This window comes from Panthera pardus, unplaced genomic scaffold (assembly GCF_024362965.1).
Source record: "Panthera pardus isolate Hobbes unplaced genomic scaffold, ASM2436296v1 HiC_scaffold_27, whole genome shotgun sequence".
In the NCBI taxonomy this organism is placed as follows: domain Eukaryota; kingdom Metazoa; phylum Chordata; class Mammalia; order Carnivora; family Felidae; genus Panthera; species Panthera pardus.
In genome coordinates this window covers 80,054,699-80,076,011 of record NW_026526843.1, presented here as the reverse complement: position 1 = coordinate 80,076,011, position 21,313 = coordinate 80,054,699, and the positions used below count along the sequence as shown (strand labels likewise).

The following is a 21,313-nucleotide window of genomic DNA, read 5'->3' as shown; positions in this document are numbered from 1 at the left end:
GACATCATCAAAGGGATTCACTGGTGCCCTTGATAGCAGTTTTCATCGGGGGGGGGGCAGGTTGATAGAAGCTGGACTGGAGAAGTTAGCAAAAAAAAAAAAAATGGTTACAGAACAAGGGAAGACTTGCTGTTTACAGCAAGCGAAATGTGGCAGTGTCTCAGAAAGATATGGGATAAGGGATGGCTTTACGTTTTACTGCTTCTTGTTATCATAGATAACAGAATGATGGAGAAATAAATAAATGGATAGGTGATAATTGGAATCATTGCAAAGTCCTACTCCTCCTCCAGAAGATGGGCATGGGATCCAGGTGAAGGGCCTGGCCTCAGGTAGGATAAGGTCCCTTATTCCACAGGGATAGCAGAGATACAGGTGCAGATCAGGTGTTGCTGTGAAGCGGTGAGAGTTCCTGTCTGATAACTGCTCTTTTTTCTTTTCTTCTTCTTCTTCTTCTTCTTCTTCTTCTTCTTCTTCTTCTTCTTCTTCTTTTTAATGTATTGCCATTGAACTTCTTGAGAAGCGTGGGTCATGGAGCACTAGAAGGTTACTGCAGATAGAGAAAAGATACAGGTCAGGAGGTTGCAGGATTTCGTCTTTATTAGGGTGTACCAGGAGAGGAGAGAGGAAGGAGCAAAGACCTGTTTTGCGCGGGACAATTTATAGCCCCTTAAGCTGGCCTAGTAGGATGTGACATGACCTAAGTGGCCACAGAACCGGGGGCTCCCTAAAGGGCTTAATGCCTAGGCTGTAGACGCAGTAGAGGGAGGGGGCTGGAGAACAGGCTTTTTGGGGGTGATGAGAGAGAGGAATGCTAGACAGCGACTCCAGGGAGGGGAGCGGGGTTCCTGATGTCCGGGGTCCAAGGCAGGTCCATGGGCAGCTGGATATTCGTGTTGGGGAGAACAACCCCGAGGACGGAGAGGACCGGGGGTGGCCGGTTTGTCTTCTAGGGGCCTTGATAGACCTGGAGGCAGCAGGGGAGGGAGGGCTGAGAGGAGGATAGCAACTGTGCCTTGGGACCAGCGTTCACAGGCTAGAGTGGGCAGAACAATGACCAGGGGATTCGGACACGCGTCGCCCAAAGGACGGTCTGAGAGTCCGGGGATCGAGGAATAGCAGCCGGATAACAGGGGTTTGGGGCCTTGGACGAGTATGGAAACCGTCTTCAGAACTGGGCACACAGACTGGCAAGGACCTCACTCAGTCGCCGGAACCAGGCTCAGAACCTCACAACTGGAACGCATCCCGAAGCCCTGACTTTTCCTCTACCGGGCGCCGGAACTTCCGGACGCGGGCCTTCCTGCTTCTGTTGGCTTAGTTCCGGGGCAGGACCATAGAAGGCTATTGTGCCAAAGACCGTTCGGCCGGGCCAGTTCGATTGTACCACAGCCTTCGCTCCCCCTCAGCAGCATTCCTCTTTGCCACCTCAGCTATGATCTACAGGGCTCTTTACAGGCGAACAGAGGAAACGATGGATTTTCCTTTGTGATGTGTGTCGTTCCGTTTCTCTGGCCAGTAGGTGGCAGTGTTGCGCACTGTACCAGCTCGGACCACCTCTTCCCCCGCCTTCCGAGTTTGAAAAAACTCAGAGCTGCTTTCTTTTAAAACAACAACAACAACAACAACAACAACAACAGGACCTTCTTTTTACGCATGCGCGCTTTTGGCTGCCCTGGCTGGAAATAGGTTTTTTCTACGTGTTAGGGACCCAATAAAACACGCAGCCCTGGGATAAAATCTTTCTACCTTTCAACCTGCCTTTCTTAAACTGCTGCCTAGGTTCTTCACCAACTTGGATGTCTGCGTCTCTAAGTCGTCTGCTTTTTGGCTTTTCCCCACACGTAGTGATTACCAGGCGCGGAGGGGAAGCGGTACTGGGGGGTTCTTAATTAAAGAGTACAAAGATACAGGTCGGATGATGAAAATTTTGGAAATGGATGATACTGGCGATAGTTGCACAACAGTGTGAACTTCCTGATGGAACCAATCGATGTTCATTTAAACATGCTTAACATGGTACATTTTATGTGATCGGTTTTAGTACCAAAAAAGGGAGAAAACACAGGTGACATAGGATAGAGTTTGTCCTAAATAAGTAGTTACACAAATAGGTGGAAATGAAATGCAGATTTCAAATAAGCCGTGAAAGAACCGGTAGATAACTACTGAAAAGGTACATTGCCCCTCTTGCCTTGCTTGATCTGGGTTGGCCTGCATTCCCTCCTCATTGTCTCATCAGGTCTCCCCCTTGGTACCTATTGCCTCAGTCAGTGTGCTGCTCTGGGCTGGAAGCAGTGCTCCTCTGTATCTACGTGTGCGTGTGTAACAAGCACATTTATTGACAGTCAGGACCCTTTCTCTATGGGTGGCCTCCCATAATACATCCTGTGGTTTAGTTTCTACTCCCTTTTGTGGCTTGGGTTTTTTTCCTCTTGAGTCAGATGGGTGAAGCTTCAGGTACCCTGGTAACCATTTTTCTCTTTTTACATCATCTCAACGTCTCATCACAAAAAGACAAGGAGAGGGAGACAAGTGCTTTCCCATCTATCCTGGACCTTCAGGCAAGCTGACGCCTGAGACTGAGTGACCCAGTGAGGAGCTGCAGAAGAATGTTGCCATGACAACAGAATGGCTCACCCCCTTCCAGCACACAGCCCTTTCTCCCTCCCTCTCACTGCCTGATAGATCTCACTTCAGAATGGGAATGTGCTTTGGCTAGGACTGAAGGGATAGGTGTATCGTAGAGGATGGAAGGAGAGAGGTATAATCCTGAGATGCCTTCAGAAGGAACTGGGGGAGGAACCACAGCCCCCCAAAAAACCATCCTGCACAACAATGAGGTCGCAGAAGGCTACGGAGGCAATGAAAGCAGAGTAGCTCTAATGTGTTTGTGATTTTCTCCAGCCCTAAAGGATGCTACAGCATTTTATGCATGGCTCAGGCCCTGGAAAAAGGGGCCTGTGTTGTTAAAGGAGAATGGAGCCTGGCATCACTCGTGGAGGGCATGACAGACTTGAGAAGGACCTGCTCACCTCAGTGACAGCTCTCATGAGTTACTCCGCTGTGTCTGTCTGGTCTGCTCTTCCTTCTGTGCTCTGCTTTGGGGGTCCATTTATGGGACATGAAACGTTGTCCTAGTTAAAGGAGAGGACAAGGCAAGGATGCCCCATCCTCCTCTAACATGGACTGATTGGAGGGTGGACAGAGCAGGGGCCTGTGGGGATGGTGAGCTGGGATCACAGATTCACCGGTGCTCCTCAGACCACAAGGGCACGGTGGGTAATTGATTCTCTCTGGCTGATGTGATCTTCATGATTATTCACTCTCAGGACTACACAGAAAAGGAGCAAAAACCCCACTGAATTCATTGATGATCTGCCAAGCATCGTTGATATCAATCATGTGACTGGTCTAGCTGAGGAAGTGCTCAGTCGCTCAGATTTCCACCACACCTTCCTTCTTGCCTCCAAGTGGGGAAGGTGTATGTGTGCTTTACAAGTCTCCCCGGGTGGTGCTGGAATGGGGTGTATGAAATCCTTATGTTGCTCACAGTCTCCTGGGTGGTTTCTGAGGGAAGGAGGACTCTTGTGTCCCTGGTCCACCTGGTGAAGTGACCTGCACCACCTTGCATGTGGCTGGTGAAACCAGCTTTTTCCTCTCTCTCCTCTTGGCCAGTACCTGCTGCTTCCTGGCTGACCCAGCCTCAGCTCACCTGTGTTGGCATGCGGAGACCTCTTGGATTCTTGGTCTCAACGTCCATCACTTCTGCGGGAAGGGCTGTTGCTCCACAGCCTCAGCTGCAGGGTCACCTAGTCTGCTGCATGCTGCTGATGCTCCCCATCATTAACCCCTGATGGGGAGTCACTCACTTTCCACATTTCCTTATCCGGGGATGCAGCCTCTGGGGTGTCACAGCACAGCAAGAGCCAAGATCAGCTCCAGTAAGCTAAGTTCCTAAACTTCAGCCATCCCTCTGCCCAAAGAGACTGCTGGGTCAGCCTGCAAAGTGAACTCCTCTGAGTCCCAAACGCAAATAGGTGCAAAATCCTTTCCTCCACTTGTCTGATACATCTCACTTGTCCCCTCCCATTCAGGGGAGTCTGACCTGAGAGCCTTACCTCCATCTGCCACCTCTTTGTGTCACGTACTCCTCCAGTACTGGGAGACAACATTCATCTTTGCTTGACCTTCACGCTGACAAGACTCCTATATAGTATATCCAGATCCCAAAGGGAAAGCTTTAGGATTTTTTTTTTTTTTTTAAAGAGACTGGCTTACCAATCATGAACCCTTGTGCCATCATCAGCACAGAAAATGTATAAAAGTAAACTCGTAGTTCAAAGACAGACACCATGTTTTATTTATTTATTTATAGTTTTTTAGTATAATATAATTTATTGTCAAATCGGTTTCCTAAAACACCCAGTGTTCTACCCAACAAGTGCCACAGACAACATGTTTTAAGGTTCCTAGGAGATGTTTGTCAGCAATTGTAATGTCGGAGCCCAGAGAGCTTCTCTTCCAAGTCCTCTGCACCCACCAGCGCCTGGTAACTGTGAAGGATACTCAGGAAGCAGAGAGGAACTTACTCAAAGCTTGTGATGTCTTCCAGGAGTTCGGGGGCAAGCTGAGTTGCCTGTTTCTCTCTGACTAGTGCTGGAATATCTTGGGATAGGCAACCTTTTGTCTAGTCTCATATTTACCACATAATCAATGAAAAGATCAGCCCTGTGATTGGCTCAATACTTTAATCTTTCAAAGGAAATACCTTCTGTCATTACGGGGGGAGCACAGTCTACATGACTGGAAAACAGAATGAAACCACACTAGTCCTCATCATAAAATCCCCGAAATGAAAATGTTTCCTTGAGAATTTCCCATTCTGGGCACAATGCCTTCAGGAGCCTTCCTGCTGAAGTTACAGTACAGGTTCCTGACTCAGTCCTAACCAGGGCAGTTTCTCCCTAGCTAGTTCATGGCTGTGGGTTCCATCAAGACAAGACAGGTGGGAGCACTCTGGCCTCCAGCAGCTCTTCTCAGGCTCCTGATTCTCCCACAGGCAGTCGCTCACACAGGCACAGCAATGATGCATCAAACTCCTTTTGAGAGCTCCTGGTGCCAGCCCTGTTCTGAGAATAGACAGTCTCAGTCACAGTATGGGCACATGCCTTCACTGCCCTTAGTGCAGATGGAGAAACCAAGTCACACAGAGACTAAGGAACATTTCTGTCGCCATGCAGCCAGAGAACTTACTAGATGAAGTCCAGACAGCACTGCTGCCCACCCTACGTGACCTTACCATGAGCTAACATCTTCTCGTTCTCCCTCTCATTTATCATGCACATGTCATTTTACCTAGCAGTGAACTAATTTAGCCACTTAAAGGAAGGTATACCTTGTCTTTAACACAAACACCTCAAAACCTGCAGGAGCTACCATGGGGGCACACACGTGTTCCTGTGGGTTTAAAGGGAGATTATCCAGGAACCCTCCCCCACTCCAGTGATACCCTTTCAGTAACCCACAACAAAGCAACAACAGGTGTCAGGTGACCTTTTATTCGGCATTCCATAACATTAATGAGAGCCTCTCTTAATAGGTGTGTGGTGCTCTTGTACAAGCCGGTCACGTAGCACTTATCTGGGGAGTGAGAGAATACCAACCAACCAACCAACCAACCAAGGAATAAGCAAATTAGTGGGCTAAGTGTTAGGAAGAAAATAACCCAGGTCCTAGGCCAGGAACAACCTACTTTACACAAGGGGGTCAGGGAGAGCCTCTCTGAGGAGGCAATAATGGAGCAGAAACCAGAAGGTTAGAAGGAACCCACCATGTAAGGATCCAGGGAGAGACTCTCCCAGGCAGAGACAACTGTGATCACCAATGTCCTAAGGAGGGAAGAAGCGTGTGCAAGGAACAGGAGTAGGCCAGAGTTACTGCCGTGAAGACAAGAGATGAGCAGATTATTTGGATACGAAAACAGTAGCAGTAGATGAGCACAGAACGGGATGGATACAGGATGTTTTCAGAAGATCGAATCCAGAGGACGTGGTGCTGGGTTGCAGTGGAGACCAAAGGAACATGTCACATGAAGAGGCATGCTTGGGACATGTTAAGTGTCTGCTCCCTTCTGGTCATCCAGCAAAGACACAGACAAATGTGAATCTCAGGGGACACGTTGATGCATGAGGTAAGAATGTGGGAGGTCCGATTGTGTCCATGCTCTGTGCTGGCACCAAGGATGAAACAACCCACAGAGAGAGTGTAGATGGGAAGGGCCCTGTTAAAAGCCCTGTGGAATAGGGAGTGAGCAATAAACACTGACAAGGAGCACAGTGGCCAATGGGGTTGGAGAAGCAACGCCCAGATAGTAAATTGTCAAATACACAAAAATAAAAAATTGAAGGGAGGGAGGGATAGATAAAAAACGAGGCAATTTTGACATGTACCAAAGGTATGTGAGAGATACACTTATTTGAGGAGAGGACATTATCATAGAGCTTAGCGATATGAAGATCACTGGCCTTGACCAATATTTTCTTTTGGGAGGCAGGCTGACAAAATAGGATTGAGGTGGGTGGCAAGGAAAATGGTTACAGAACAAGGGGGACTTGCTGTTTGCAGCAAGGGAAATGTGGCAGGCAGTGTCTCAGAAAGATATGGGATAAGGGATGGCTTTATGCTTTAGTTCATCGTATAATAGGTTGACAAATAGGAGGATGCTCGGAGATAACAGATGATCGAGATACAAATGGACGAGATACAAATGGACAGGTGACAATTGGGGATCATTGCAAAGGCTTACCTCTCCTCCAGAAGATGGGCACAGGATCCAGGTGATGGGCCTGGCCTCAAGTGAGATCAGGTCCCTTATTCCACAGAGGCAGAAGAGATACAAGTGCAGATCCCATGTTGCTGGAAGTGGTGAGAGTTCCTGTTTGATATCTGCTCTCTCTTTTTTTCTCTTAATGTATTAGCAATGAACATCTTGAGAAGCATGGGTGCTGGAGTTCTGGAAAGCTAGTGCAGGTACAGAAGATACAGTTGTGGAACGTGCAGAGTTAGTTTTTTTTGTTTTTGAAAGAGCGAGAGAGCACAAGTGGGTGAACAAAGGAGGGGCAGAAAGAGGGATAGAATCCTTGCAGGCTCTATGCTGACAGGCAGAGGTGGAGTTCAATCTTAGGACTATGGCACCAAGACCTGAGAGAAATCAAGAGTAGGACGCTCCACCTACTGAGACACCCAGGCGCCCAAAGCTTGTTCCTTATTTGGGTGTACCAAGAAAGGAGGGAGGAGGAAGGAAGGCGAAAAAGATCAGTGTTGTGGGGGAGAATTTATAGTCCCGGGTAAACTGGGGAAGGAGGGTCCTGATGGAATGAAGGGAGTGTGGGGCCCCTGGATGGAGGCCCCCAAAGGTCTGAATGTTGCGGATGTAGAGGCATTAGAGGGAAGGGGAGAACAAGGGCATTGTGTCTGGGGTGATGAGAGAGAGGAATGCTCCACAGCAACCCTAGGGAGTGGAGCAGGGTTTCCTGATGCCCAGGGCATTGGGTAGGAGGACATCCATGAGAGACATGTGAAAGAAAGGCAGGAAATGGGGCATAGGATTAAATTTCCTCATAACCTGCGGCCTGTTGACAATTACTTGAGGCTGGCATAGCCAAACATTTCTCCAGCAACTCCCTACTGTCTTAATGCTAATGCTTTGCTAGAGGGAAAAACAACCTTAGCTTGACAATAGCTAGGCCTCCCAAATCCTGTGATCTTCTTCAGTATATGAAAATCTCACTGGAACCTTCCCCTGGACTTTACCTCTTCCAACTCCCTAATATATAATCTGTCTTTCCTCACGGCCCCGTCCTGTCCCCGTGAATTAATAAAATCATCTATTTGCACCAAAAGCGTCTTCGAAAATTCTTTTCTTGGTCATTGGTCTCCGGACCCAACGAACCCCCCACCATCACCCGAAAAACCTCGTCACTGAGGACGGATAAGCCCGGGGCGGCAGGGTCCCTTCCTGAACCTTGAGATGACTGGGAGGCAGCAGAGGACGGAGGGCTGAGGACAGCGAGGGAAAAGCGGACAAGCATGTTCACAGGTTGGGGTGGGCAGAAGGACAATGACCAGGGGATTCTTACACGCGACGCCTGCAGGACACCGAGGACGCCCGGGAATCCGGAGACAGGACCCAGATATCACCCTAGAACGGATCCGGAAGCCTACCAAGACCGGGGCACACAGACTGGCACCGACTTCACTCAGGCCCTCGCGCCGGCCCAGAACCCTCCAATCGCAGTGCAGTCCCGACTCCGGCGCGTTCTCCCTTCTGGGTTTTGGACTTCCGGGGGCGGAACTTCATACCGCGGTGGCACAGTTCCGGGGCGGGGCGGCATAAGTTTTTGTGCCAAGGATGGTTCGGCAGGGTGATTTCGGGCGTTCTTCTTTTTCTGCCCCCCCTCAGCGGCATTACACTTGACTCCCTTAGCCATAATCTCCATAGCTCTTCAAGGTAGGGCAGCGAAAAAGATGTATTTTCTTTTGGGATGTGTGGCGTTCAGTTTCTTTGGCCAGTAGGTGGCGGTGTTGCGCCGTGTCGCCATTCTCCCCTCTTCCTTTCCCCCACCGTTTGTGCTTGAAAAAATTCTTTGTTTCCTTTTTTTTTTTTTTTTTGTAAAGTGGTGGCTTTTTGCAGTCCAGGGTGGGTATGGCTGGTTGGAACTGGATTTTCTTTGTTCGAGGAAATCGTTTCTGAAACACCTGGCTGAAGAGCACACCTTTTTGCCTTTTCCGTTGGGTTATCTCGGGCTGCTTAGGTTTCTCAGCAACGTGTTTTCTCGGTTTTTGAGGTTTCTTTTTGTGGTCTGTCCCCACCGTGTCCTGAGTTTTCTGGACTTTGGTCTTCCATATGGTAAAATAAATTCTTTCACTATCGAAGCCACTCAACCTCAGTATAAAAAATTTGGAAGGCGAAGTTATTAGGAAGCTAATTGTATCCACAGTCACATCACCCAGCATCTGAGATGGAAAGCAGAAATAACTTGTGACTCCCATCTCAAAGGCGATTATCATAATGGAAGGAACCTTTGTAAGGTAGGGGTTGTTTGTTTTGCTGTTTTTGCCAACCAGTGTATTTTCAGCACACCAACAAAATGGTGCCTAGCAGTGCGTTTTCAGTATATATTTGTTGAAAAATTGGAACACATGCCTCATTTCCTTTTGAGGCTTTTTTTTTTTTTTTGGTAAATATATATTTTTTATGATACTGAAACGGTACTGTATGAACAGTTTCAAAATTGCTTCCCCTCCCCCCTTTCATTAAGCACTTTATTGTGGGCAATAACTATGTTATTACATTTTTTTTTAAGTTTTACTGGCTGTTTTACCCTCTTCCCCAGTGAGTCTTTTGTTTCATTCTTGTAATGGGGGCAGGAACACATCCTGCAAACCAATGTGCAATGTAATTCTGACAGACCTCAGGCCTGATTGTTGGGGCCCTGTTTGAGGAGGCTTGAGACTCTTGAAAATTGACTTCTTCTCTGTATGCCACAATTTCTGTAGGTATAAAATGAGGGAAGTAATAGCATCTGGTTTATGGAGTGGTGGCCTGCATAAATAATCCAACAGGTTCTTAATGTTTATTTATTTTTGAGACAGAGCATGAACAGGGGGAGGGTCAGAGAGAGATGAAGACACAGAATCCGAAGCAGGCTCCATGCTCCAAGCTGTCAGAAAAGAGCCCGACGTGAGGCTCAAGATCATGACCTAAGTCGAAGTCGGAAGCTCAACAGACTGAGCCATCCAGGTGCCCCAATAACCCAACAGGTTCTTAGCTTGAGCCTGGCACTTATAGAGATCACGTTATTATTGTTGTATTATCTCTAATATTCTCTATAATGTGTAGTAGGTACATATCTTCAAGCCACAAGAGTGTGATAAAATGTCCTCTAAATTTATTTACAGCACACTCATAATTTTTGGGGGAAATTCAGTCAAGTAAATACAAAGAAGGAACACAGTGATACATTCCTCAAAGATTACACTTACATAAGACGAAAAGAATATTCTTGTGCATGCATACTTGCACCATCTCTGATTTTTAAAATCATTTTCCAAGAGTAGGTTTATTGAAATGAAAAGACGTCAATGTTTTTAACACACTCAGTGTACCTTGCACGAAAAGAATCCCCATTTGTGTTGCCACCAACATTCTGTGAGAATTCTTGGTTTTTCATGCTCTCACTGGTATGTATTCATGTTTTTTTTTAAATTAACTTTTTGATTTTAACAATTATATGAGAAGATCTTGGCCCACATTTTGACACATCCAGTGCAAATACTTTTCTTGGATTTTGCTTTTTAATTGTTTGTGGTTTTCAGATGCACAGATAATTTTATTTTTATGTAGCTAATTCCATCCATCTTTCATGAATAGCTGTACCCTTTGGTACAAGGCTGGAAAAAGTCCTTCCTAATCCACCTGTCCTGTTAATTATTCATCCCCACTCCTCGTTATGAGTCCAGTCCCCTGACTAGTAAACTCCCCACTAAAATGCCTTGAAGATGCAAAACAAATGAACATTCAGAGTAACTACAGAGAGTTAGGATTTAACCCCTAACTATGTGGCACCATCTGAGATTTCCCACTTACTAGAAGGCTGACTGAAATGACTCTCTGATCCATCTCAGCACAACTTTTATTTTTTTTGAAGTTTTTATAAAGGTTTATTTATTTTTGAGAGAGAGAGTGCATACAAGTGGGGGACGGGCGTTGCGGGGGGGGGGGGGGCCGCGGACAGAGGATCGGAAGCAGACTCTGAGCTGACAGCAGCAAGCCCAATGCAGGGCTCGAATGGTGAGATCATGACCTGAACTGAAGTTGGTTCCTCAACCAACTGAACCACCCAGACACCCCCGGTACAACTTTTAGTAGGACCAGGAGGTGCCAGAGCCTTCTTTGACAAAGTCACTTGGGTAACCATAAAGGAGAACTGAACTAATCCTGATAGAAATTACACCCCCTCTGCACTTGCTATAGCCCTAGAGAAAAGAGAATGTCTTCTAAATGGGATCCTTGAAGCTCCCTCCCCATCCCCCAGTATTTCCTGGGGAACAATCCAATCCTGTTGACAGGGGTGGGATGAATCCATCTAAACTATAGAGATTGATTAGAGATCACTTTCAGGAATGCTGGGGGTTGGGCATTAATGCTAGTACCATCACAAGAGGTCACTCCCTTTTTTTGCTAATGGCCTTACTCCTGAAATAACAGCTGCTGCTCAGTAGCAGAAAATAGGCTGGCAAACCTTGCCATCCATGAGTTATAATAAGCGCAGCATTTTGTGAATAGTTTGATAAAAAGAAAACTACAGACACACACTTAAGAAACCACAACTTCAACGACTGGAAGGAAACAAAAGGCCCTCCACAAAGACAACACATATAGACAACGTATGTACCTTTGGTGTGCTTTATGATTTCAGAATGCTGTGGATACAATGGGGTTCCCTAAGTGCTATTGGTATTCACATTAAGCATGGTGAGCAAGGTCAAGCTTTGCTAGAAGCCTCCCTCCGCCCATAGGAATTGGCTGTAATCCTAGTTGAAGCTCATACTAGGGAATAAACCCATGAGACAAAAGGAAATTCCTTGGCTGACCAGTATGCTAAACAGTTGGCTCTCATCCAGGTTCATCAAATTAAACATGGTCTGGGGGCACCTGGGTGGCTCAGTTGGTTAAGCATCTGACTCTTGATGTCAGCTCAGGTCATAATCTCATGATTCGTGAGTTCGAGCCCTGCATCAGGCTCTGTGCTGACAGCATGGCGCCTGCTTGGGATTCTCTCTCTCTCTCCCTCTCTCTGCCCCACCACAGCTCATGTGCAGGTTCATGCTCTCTCTCCCTCAAAATAAATAAACATTTTAAAAAATGGTCTGGTTACTCCAGATCGTTTCTATCAAACCTTCAGACAACCACAGTCATAAGCATGAGATTCTGTTAAAAAGATATTAGGGCTATGGCGATTCTTCAAAAAATGATTAAACATCAAATTACTATATGATCCAGCCATTCCACTTCTAGGTACATATCCAGAAGAATTGACAGCAGGGAGTTGAATAGGTATTGTGCTCCTATATTCAGAGTAGCACGATTCATAATAGCTAGGTGAAGATGGAAGGAACCCAGGTGTCCATAGATGGATGAACGGATAAAATGTAGTATATATAGACAATGGAATATTATTCAGCCTTAAGAAGAAAGGAAATTCTGACACATGCTACGGCATGGATGAATTTTACAGATGTTATGCTAAGTGAAATAAGCCAGTCACAAATGGACAAATACAGTATGATCCTACTTAACATGAGATAACTAAAGTAGTCCAGTTCATAGAGACAGAAAGTAGGATGGTGGGTGCCAGGGGCTGGAGGGAGGGAGAAATGGGGGAGTTTTTATTTAGCTGGTAGAGTTTTAGTTTTGCAAGATAAAAAGAGTTTTGGAGGTGCCTGGCTGGTTCAGTTGGTGGACTATTGATCTCGGGTTATGAGTTTGAGACCTACGTTGGATGTAGAGATTACTTAAAAGTTACAAACAGAGAGGGAGGCAAACCATAAGAGACTCTTAAATACAGAGAACTGAGGGTTGATGGGGGTGGGGGGTTGGGGGGGGCCAGGAAAATGGGTGATAGGCATTAAGGAGGGCACTTGTTGGGATGAGCACTGTGTGTTGTATGTAAGCAATGAATCACGGGAATCTGCTCCTGAAGCCAAGACTACACCGTATACACTGTATGTTAGCTAACTTGACAATAAATTATTAAAAAATAATAAAATAAAAAATAAAATCTGAAGGGGCGCCTGGGTGGCGCAGTCGGTTAAGCGTCCGACTTCAGCCAGGTCACGATCTCGCGGTCCGTGGGTTCGAGCCCCGCGTCAGGCTCTGTGCTGACGGCTCAGAGCCTGGAGCCTGTTTCCGATTCTGTGTCTCCCTCTCTCTCTGCCCCTCCCCCGTTCATGCTCTGTCTCTCTCTGTCCCAAAAATAAATAAAAAAAAAAAAAAACGTTGAAAAAAAAAAAAATAAAATCTGAAAAAAAAAGTTCTGGAGATGGATGGTCGTAATGGTTGTACAATAATGTGAATGTACTTAATACCCACAAACTCTATACTTTAAAATGGTTAAAATGCTAAATGTGTCATGTATGTTTGGCCACAATAAAAAAAAATGGAAGAAATATGAGTGTCCCCTTCAATCAGATGGGTTGTAGAGACACCAAGACTGCTTGCTGTTGGTCTCTCCAGTCTCTGAAATGGAGTTTGATGAAAAATTTGCAGGCTGTGACTCATCACGGTAAAAAAAAAACTTGAAAACTATTCTCAGACAACATTGGTGAGAATTGGGGGGAGTGGGGGCAGAGAATCGCTGAGATCAGCACATGCAGACTACAATGGGTAATAAGCCTCCTCCTGGAAAACTTTCATGATTATGGTATCTCCTCTGCTAGGTAAGTACTGGTGGGAAAATTTTTTTTAAGTTTATTTATTTTGTGAAAGAGAGAGAGTACAAGCAGGGGACAGGCAGAGAGAGAGGAAGAGGGAGAGGATCCCAAGCAGGTTCCATGCTGCCAGTGCAGAGCCCAACATGGGTCTCTAACACAGGAACTGTGAGATCCTGACTTGAGCCAAAATCAAGAGTCCACGCTTAACCAACTGAACCACTCAGGTGCCCCTAGTGGGGCATTTTTAATTGAATAGCAGAGGATGTCACTGGGTTATGTTCCACTTGCAACACTTTATAACCCTAAAAACACTGTAAAGGTGGGACATGGATAGGAACCACAGCTTCAAGAGACCTTTGAAGATTTACAGATGGACTTTATACAACCTCTTGCATAACAATGAATAAATATATATATACCATTTCTGCTCTCTTCATTGCATGCTTAGAAGCTTTTCCTTGCTCAAAAGCAACAGCTTTTACTGTGACTTCAAAAAGAAAAAGAAAGAGAGAAAAAGAGAAAGAAAGAAAGAAAGAAAGAAAGAAAGAAAGAAAGAAAGAAAGAAAAAGAAAGAAAGAAAGAAAGAAAGAAAAAGAGAAAGGAAGAAGGGAAGGAAGGAAGAAAGGAAAGAAAGGAAAGTTGGAATCTGTCTTTCCTACCCAAGGAATCCCTACTTACCTTCATAGTGATAGAAGTGCTCATTTCACTGGGTCTGTAGTTAAGAAACTTTGTTACCCTATCCTCACCATCTTCTATCCTCCCTCTATTGTTTCTAGTCCTTCTTCCCTTTCTTGCCCCCTTTCTCCTGTGCCCTTTCACAATGCCCTAAATATCCATCATTTTCTTGCTCAGCCTTATGAAGCTAATGTCACCTATTGGCTATGCTCACTTTTCCTGTCGGTCCCAATGACTTTTTACCAACCCCCTATTCCCTACCACAACAGAAACCTCTGCCCCATTACTGCTGCCACCTGAGACACATTGCCTGCCACACAAGCTGCATCTCTGACAAATCTCCAAATTTAAACATCCTGCCCAGTATAGGCCCCCAAAGAAGAACCGGTTTTTATCAAAAGGAAACATTTGTTTCTAATCCTAAATTAATGGCCCAAGCTTCTGCAAGTGAAGCCCACTAGGTTATTGGCCCAGCTGAAAGGGGTGGATATCCTTGGGACAGCCCCAACACCAGCTTCCCCCAGGAAAGCAACATGGTAAAAGTACAAGTGATTTTTTGCCCTGGAGAACACCTGAGCAATTCATATTTCACTGTGGGTCCACTGTCATAAACTGTCATGTCTCTCACCCGTCTCTTTTCCTCTTTGTGACTATACATTTGGACAGTCACCTTTTCAGATGTGGGGTCAATCCCTCGCTCCTGAATCAGAAGAACAATCCATGGTGAGGAGTGAGAACATCCCTCTGCAAAACACCCACTCTTACCAGGAGATGAAAAGGAATTATGTGAAAAAGATAAACAACTTGCAATCATTTAGATGTGCTTACCACCACTGGGTACAGGTCTTTTTTTGTTTTTAAAACATTTTTAATGTTTATTTATTTATTTTGAAAGCGAGAGAGAGAGAGCGCATAGGGAGGGGCAGAGAGAGAGAGGGAGACAGAATCCCAAGCAGGCTTCAGGCTCTGAGCTGTCAGCACAGAGTCCGACAGGGGTCTCGAACTCACAAACCATGAGATCATGACCTGAGCTGAAATCCAGTTAGACCTGAGCTAAAGTCGAGTCCCACGCTTAACTGACTGAGCCACCCGGGTGCCCCCAGGTCTTATGTCGCACTCTTTTTCTGGAGGACAGACTCCTGAAGAAGTTCAACTCCGTGTCTGAGTTTGTGAAGTTGCCTGAACCACCAATGATGCCACCCAAAATATCGGCACAGTGGAGAAATGCCAGATGCCAAAGGCTGTTGTCTATCATCAACTGGCATTAGACATCATGCTGGCACCTAGGGGATGCACTTTGCACAGCCGTCAATGGCAACTGCTACAAATATATGCATGCAAGCCTTTCTGATGTCTTTTTGGTGAATCGCCACATCTGTGAATCCTACCAATACATTTGTTGAGTGAATGACCTAGTCATGACCTCTGGAACCTGTGGTCATCATGGGGTGGCTAAGACTGGGACTGCTTTCCCTGAATATTCCAGACAGGAATGCAGGCTTAGGAGTGCATTTCTCACCTAGAGCAAGTGGTCATTTTTATTTTTATTCTGATACCCCTTATCAAGTGCCTCCAATCACATCTAATAAAGACCAGCAGCACTGTCCTATCCAAACTGCTGATCCAAGCTAATGACTAAGGACCAGAACAGCAAGGAACAAACTTCTCCTCCAACCCACTATAGGGGCCTTGTTGACTCATGCCCAATCAAATGACATCTTCATGGTAAAGAAGTTGTTAGTATAAATGAGTTCAGATTGTTAGTGTATGGTACTGTCTAAAATGAAACTTTTTTGGTAAGAAATATGTGACTCTTTTCAGTTACATGAGGCATGCCAAAGCCGCATCAGAAGTATTAGCTAGACTTGGGGAAAGACTAGTGCAGTCAGATCAGTTTCGCTTCATACATACTGCTTACAGTCAAATGACTGTTCCTAATTCCAATAGCATGTGGGTAACTGGGCCCCTATGTTCATATATATTCTTTTTCATAACCCCTATCCCACACTACACGACTGAAATCAATAATCCAATGCAGCAAGCTAGGTTGACTGTGGCTTTCAACCACTAAAACAAACTTTAGGTTGTATTCCAGAATCTAAGTTCTATGAATCAACTATGCTGCAGGCCAGGTGCTTCTGGGAAGACACCCAATATATTGACAGGATTTGAAAACATGGAGCAATAATAAAAGATGCACCACCTCAGGGCGCCTGGGTGGCTCAGTCAGTTAAGCATCCAACTCTTGGGTTCGGCTCAGGTCATGATCTTATGGCTCGTGGGTTTGAGTCGCACACTGGGCTCCAAGCTGACAGTGCAGAGCCTGCTTGGGATTCTCTCTCCCGCCCCCCTTCTCTCTACCCCTACCCCGTTGGCCTGCTCTCTCTCTCTCTCTCTCCCAAAATAAGTTTTAAAAAACCTTTTAAAAAATGCACCATATCTACCCAGGCAATTCTGTGCTACATCTTAATCTCTTAAACTACATTGAGATTATAATGGAAGAAAGGAAAAAAACCTTGAAACTGTAAAGACTAGGGCTATGTCCTGACTCTGTCAACAGGAAGCTAAATGGCCTTCAATAAGTCAACTGACCTACGCTGAGGTCAGAAAAACTGATTTTTGACAAATGTTGATTATATAGACAAATGGTGAGAGCAAAGGACCAAATGATAAAAATCATGTAGAAAACTGTTGCTATATTATAATCCAAGGCTGGGAAAACACTGATTTTCTATATGTAAAGAAAAATAAGCAGAAAATAACTTCTACAATTTCACAGTATTTATTGAGCACACACTAAGTGCAAGGTACACCTACCTCGCAGTGCTAAGGATGACAAAGCACAAAAGCCCGCACCACAGCTACTGTCGTCATCAGGGTGAGATGTGGTGGTTGGACGTGGATAATAGGTAATTATATTTGGAACTCTATATTTACAAAAAATTTCAACATGTTGCACTATGTCCGCAGTCCACGTTATTTTTCCGTGAAATGACTAAAAATATGAAAACGATTTTTGAAAATGTACAACTGAATTTAAAAAGGAGGCTGAAATTATGCTGTAAAAATGAAACTTCATATATTTAAAAGGCACCTTTTGTGTTTTTTTTAAATTTTTTTTAACGTTTATTTATTTTTGAGACAGAGAGAGACAGAGCTTGAACGGGGGAGGGTAAGAGAGAGAGGGAGACACAGAATCTGAAACAGACTCCAGGCTCCGAGCGGTCAGCACAGAGCCCAACGCGGGGCTCGAACTCACTGACCGCGAGATCATGACCTGAGCCAAAGTCGGCCGCTTAACCGACTGAGCCACCCAGGCGCCCCTAAAAGGCACCTTTTGAATGAAAACCCTCGAGGGAGTCTTTCACAAAATACTATTCATTCTTACTGCATGATGGTACTGCGGTATAGGTTGTTTTATTATATAATGACTTCATTATATATTATAAATACATTTATATTTTCTCTGTGCTCCAATTTCTCTCAAAGGGATTAACTAGTTTAACAACAATATATTAATAAAGGCTCGTAAAACTCAAAAAAATTGGGCAAACACAATCCCCTTTAAGGACGCGGAAACAACAGTTACTAAGCAACGTAGGAAGCCCAACTAAAAAAGCAGCCAACTTAAATAGCAAAACGATTTTGTTAAAGGGGGTGTGTTTTTAAGAAGGCCCTTACAGACAGGGCAAAAAAAAAGCCCAGCAACCCTAACTCCCTGAATCGCAAAGAACAGTTTGCTGCCTTGTTCTAGCAAAGGGATGATGCCGGTTTTTTCAAACAAGAAGGGCGGGGGGGGGGGGGGGGGGGGAGGGAAGGAAGGCGAGTAAGAGAGCATAACGGAGCAACATTGCCACCTGCAGGCCAGAGAAACCAAAGGAAAAAACCCTCAAAAAGTCGATCTTCCCAACATATTTTGCGCGAAAATCCTTAAATGTAGTACTTGAGGAAACCAACGGGGATGACATTGAGGACCCAAGAAAGGAAGAGAATCTACCAACGTGGCCCTACCAAACCGTCTCCCCACCACGAAAACCTTGCCTAGTTCCACATTCGGAACCAAAACAACAGCTACAGGAAGTTCCGTCCTCCGGAAGGGTCACGGGGGCGGTGTCGCGGGATGTGATTTCGGTTGGTGGGCTCTGGGCCGGCGCATGCAGTTCAGTGACGTCGGTTCCAACCTTCGTCACGCGTCCGCTAAAATTTCCCGAACCGGTCTAAACGCTTGGACCGGTGATGTCGGGATCTTGGCGCCTGACTTTCGAAGCCTCCCCACCGCCTCGCGTGCGGCACCTGTACGAATCCTCCGGTCATTGTCCTACTGCCCACCCCGACCTGTAAACACGCTTGTTCCGCGGCACACGTGCTGTCCTCATCTCAACCCTCACTCCTCTGCCGCCTCCCGGGCTCCTAACCGCTCTGAAAGGTGACCCAGCCACTCCCGGATCTTTCCATCTTCAGGGATGTTCTTCTCCCCAACCCTAGCATACCGCTGCCCACGGACCTGCCCTGGGCAACAGGAAACTCCACTCCCCTCCCTGGTGTGGCTGTCTACCATTACCCTCTCTTACCACACCGAACACGTTGCCCAGCTTCTCCAGCTCCCTCCTTCTAAGGCCACTACATTCACAAAATTCAGCCCTTTGGGGGACTCCAATCCACGGACCCACGGCTACTTCACGTTCCACCAGACCGCACCTTCCCCAGCTTATCCAGGGCTATAAATTCTCCCCTTCAGACACTGGTCTTTTTGCTCCTTGCACCTTCCTCTCTCCTCTCCTGGTACACCCCAATGAAGAACAAACTCTGCTTACTCCACACCTGTATCTTCTTTCTCCACTACCTGTAGTAGCCTTCAGAGCTGGAGAACCCACGCTTCTCAAGATGTTCCATGCTAATACATTAAGAGAAAAAAAGAAGAAAAGCTACCAGGTAGGAACTCTCACCATTCACAGCAACATGGGATCTGTACCTGTATCTGCTACCCCTGTGGAATATGGTACCTGATCCCACTTGAAGCCAGGCCCTTCACCTGGATCCTCTGCCCATCTTTTGGAGGAGGGGTAGGCCTTAGCAACGATCCTGAATTGTCACTTGTTTATTTCTTGATCATTCTGTTATCTATGAGCATGCTCCTATTTCTCACCCGGATACAAGGGTAAGTAAAACGTAAAGCCATCCCTTATCCAATTACTTTCTGAGACACTGCCACATTTCCCTGATGCTGCAAACAGCAATCTTCCCTTGTTCTGTAACCATTTTCTTTGCTAGCTTCTTCAATCCAGCTTCTATCAGCCTGTCCCCCAAAATGAAAACTGATTTGTCAAGGCCACCAGTGAACCCTTATGATGATGTCCTCTCTGCAACTTACTGTACCTCTCAGATGCCTCTGTTACATGTGACAATTGCCTTATTTTTGAAAATGTCCCTCCCTCCCTTTCTTCTAATTTGTATTTTGGCCTATTTGAAAATTTACTCTTTGGGTGATGTTCTCGCAACCCCAGTGGCCACCGTGTTCCTTGTCAGTGTTTATTGCTCACTCGCTATTCCACAGGGCTTTTAACAGGGCCCTTCCCATCTACACTCTCTCTGTGGGTTGTTTCATCCTTGGTGCCAGAACAAGGCACTTTGAGAACCAAGAGTTCTCAAAATGAGTTTGGTAGATCATTGCTTTGCATGTGTGAGCGACTGCCTGTGGGAGAATCAGGAGCCTGAGAAGAGCTGCTGGACGCCAGAGTGTTCCCACCTGTCTTGTCTTGATGGGAGCACACCTATAGGAACTAGGTAGGGAGAAATTGCCCTGATTAGGACTGAGCCAGGAACCTGTATTGTAACTCCAGCAGGAAGGTCACTGAAGGCATTGTTCCCAGAATGAAAAGTTCTCAAGGAAACATTTTCATTTCAGGGGTTTTATAATGAGGACTGACATGCTTTCATTTTGTTTTCCAGTCATGTAATGAGAGAAATATTTCCTTTGAAGGATTAAACTATGGAGCCATTCTCTGTGCTGATCTTTCAATTGATTATGTGGTAAATAGGAGACTGGAAAAAACGTTGCCAAACCTCCAAGATATTCCTGGACTAGTCACCTAGGAAGACTCACCCAGATTTGCCCCAGAACTCCTTGAAGACATCACAAGCTTTGGGTAAGTTCATCTCTGCTGTCGAGTATCCAGGTGCTGGTGGGAGCAGAGGACTTAGGATTGAAGCTCTCTGGGTACTGATGTTACAATTGCTGACAAGCATCTCCTAGGACCCTTTTAAAACATGGTGTCTGTCTTTGAACTCTGAGTTTACTTTTATAGATTTTCTGTGCTGACGATGCAACAAGGATGTTTGGTTTTCCACTCTCCTTTATGTTTCTTTAACAGTTAACTAAAAGTCTTAAAGCTTTCAATTTGGGATCTGGATATACTATGGGGAGTTTTGTCAGCATGAAAGTCATGCTACAGAAGATTGTTCTGTCCCAGCCTTAGAGGGGTAGAAGACACACAGAGGAGGTGGCAGGTGGAGGTAAGGCTGTCAGTTCTGACTCTCCTCTATGAAAGAGGACAAGTGAGATATATCAGAGAAGCAGAGGGGAGGATTTTGCACCCATTCATGTTTGGGATTCAGAGGAATTCACTTTGCAGGATGATCCAGCAGCCTCTTTGGGCAGAGGGATGGCTGAAGTTGAGGAACTTAGCTTTCTGGAGCTGAACTTGGGCTCCTGCTGTGCTGTCACAACCCAGGGGCTGCATTCCTGGGGTGGCAAATGTGGAAAGTAAGTGAGTCACACACGGAGGGGTTCATGAAAGAGACCTAAGGAAGAGTAAGTAGGCAAGTGACTAGGTGACCCTGAAGCTGAGGCTGTGGCGCAGCAGCCCTGCCCAGGGTGTGGATTGAGGCTGAGACCAAAAATCAGAGGTGTCTACAGATGCCAGCACAGGTGAGCTGAGGTTGGGTCAGCCAGGGAACACCAGGTCCAGGCCAAGAGGAGAGGGAGGAAAAAGCAAATTTCACCAGCCATATGCACAGTTGGTGCATGTCACTTCATCAGGTAGACCAGGGAGAGAAGAGTCCTCCTTCCCTCAGAAATGCTCGAGGACACTGTGAGCAACATAAGTATTTCACAAAACCCCCCTTCCAGCATCACCCAGGA

The 21,313-nt window shown here is 45.9% G+C and overlaps 2 long non-coding RNA genes across 7 annotated transcripts; both read right to left on the bottom strand.

The window, feature by feature from the left end:
• Positions 1-462: 462 nt before the first annotated feature.
• On the bottom strand, positions 463-4,235 carry LOC128773827 (uncharacterized). Of its 3 annotated transcripts, none has more exons than XR_008418278.1 (3): positions 2,259-4,235; positions 1,750-1,887; positions 463-1,601 (listed from the first exon to the last, which is right to left on the bottom strand). It is a non-coding gene; the product is annotated as an uncharacterized LOC128773827 (long non-coding RNA). The 3 variants fall into 3 exon arrangements; XR_008418279.1 differs by having other exon boundaries at positions 3,036-4,235; XR_008418277.1 differs by having other exon boundaries at positions 1,750-4,235.
• A 1,310-nt stretch (positions 4,236-5,545) lies between these two features.
• LOC128773826 (uncharacterized) lies at positions 5,546-8,314 on the bottom strand. Of its 4 annotated transcripts, XR_008418273.1 has the most exons (3): positions 8,142-8,314; positions 6,809-7,023; positions 5,546-6,295 (listed from the first exon to the last, which is right to left on the bottom strand). It is a non-coding gene; the product is annotated as an uncharacterized LOC128773826 (long non-coding RNA). The 4 variants fall into 4 exon arrangements; XR_008418272.1 differs by having other exon boundaries at positions 6,809-8,314; XR_008418274.1 differs by having other exon boundaries at positions 5,546-6,232; positions 6,809-8,314.
• Positions 8,315-21,313: the final 12,999 nt, after the last annotated feature.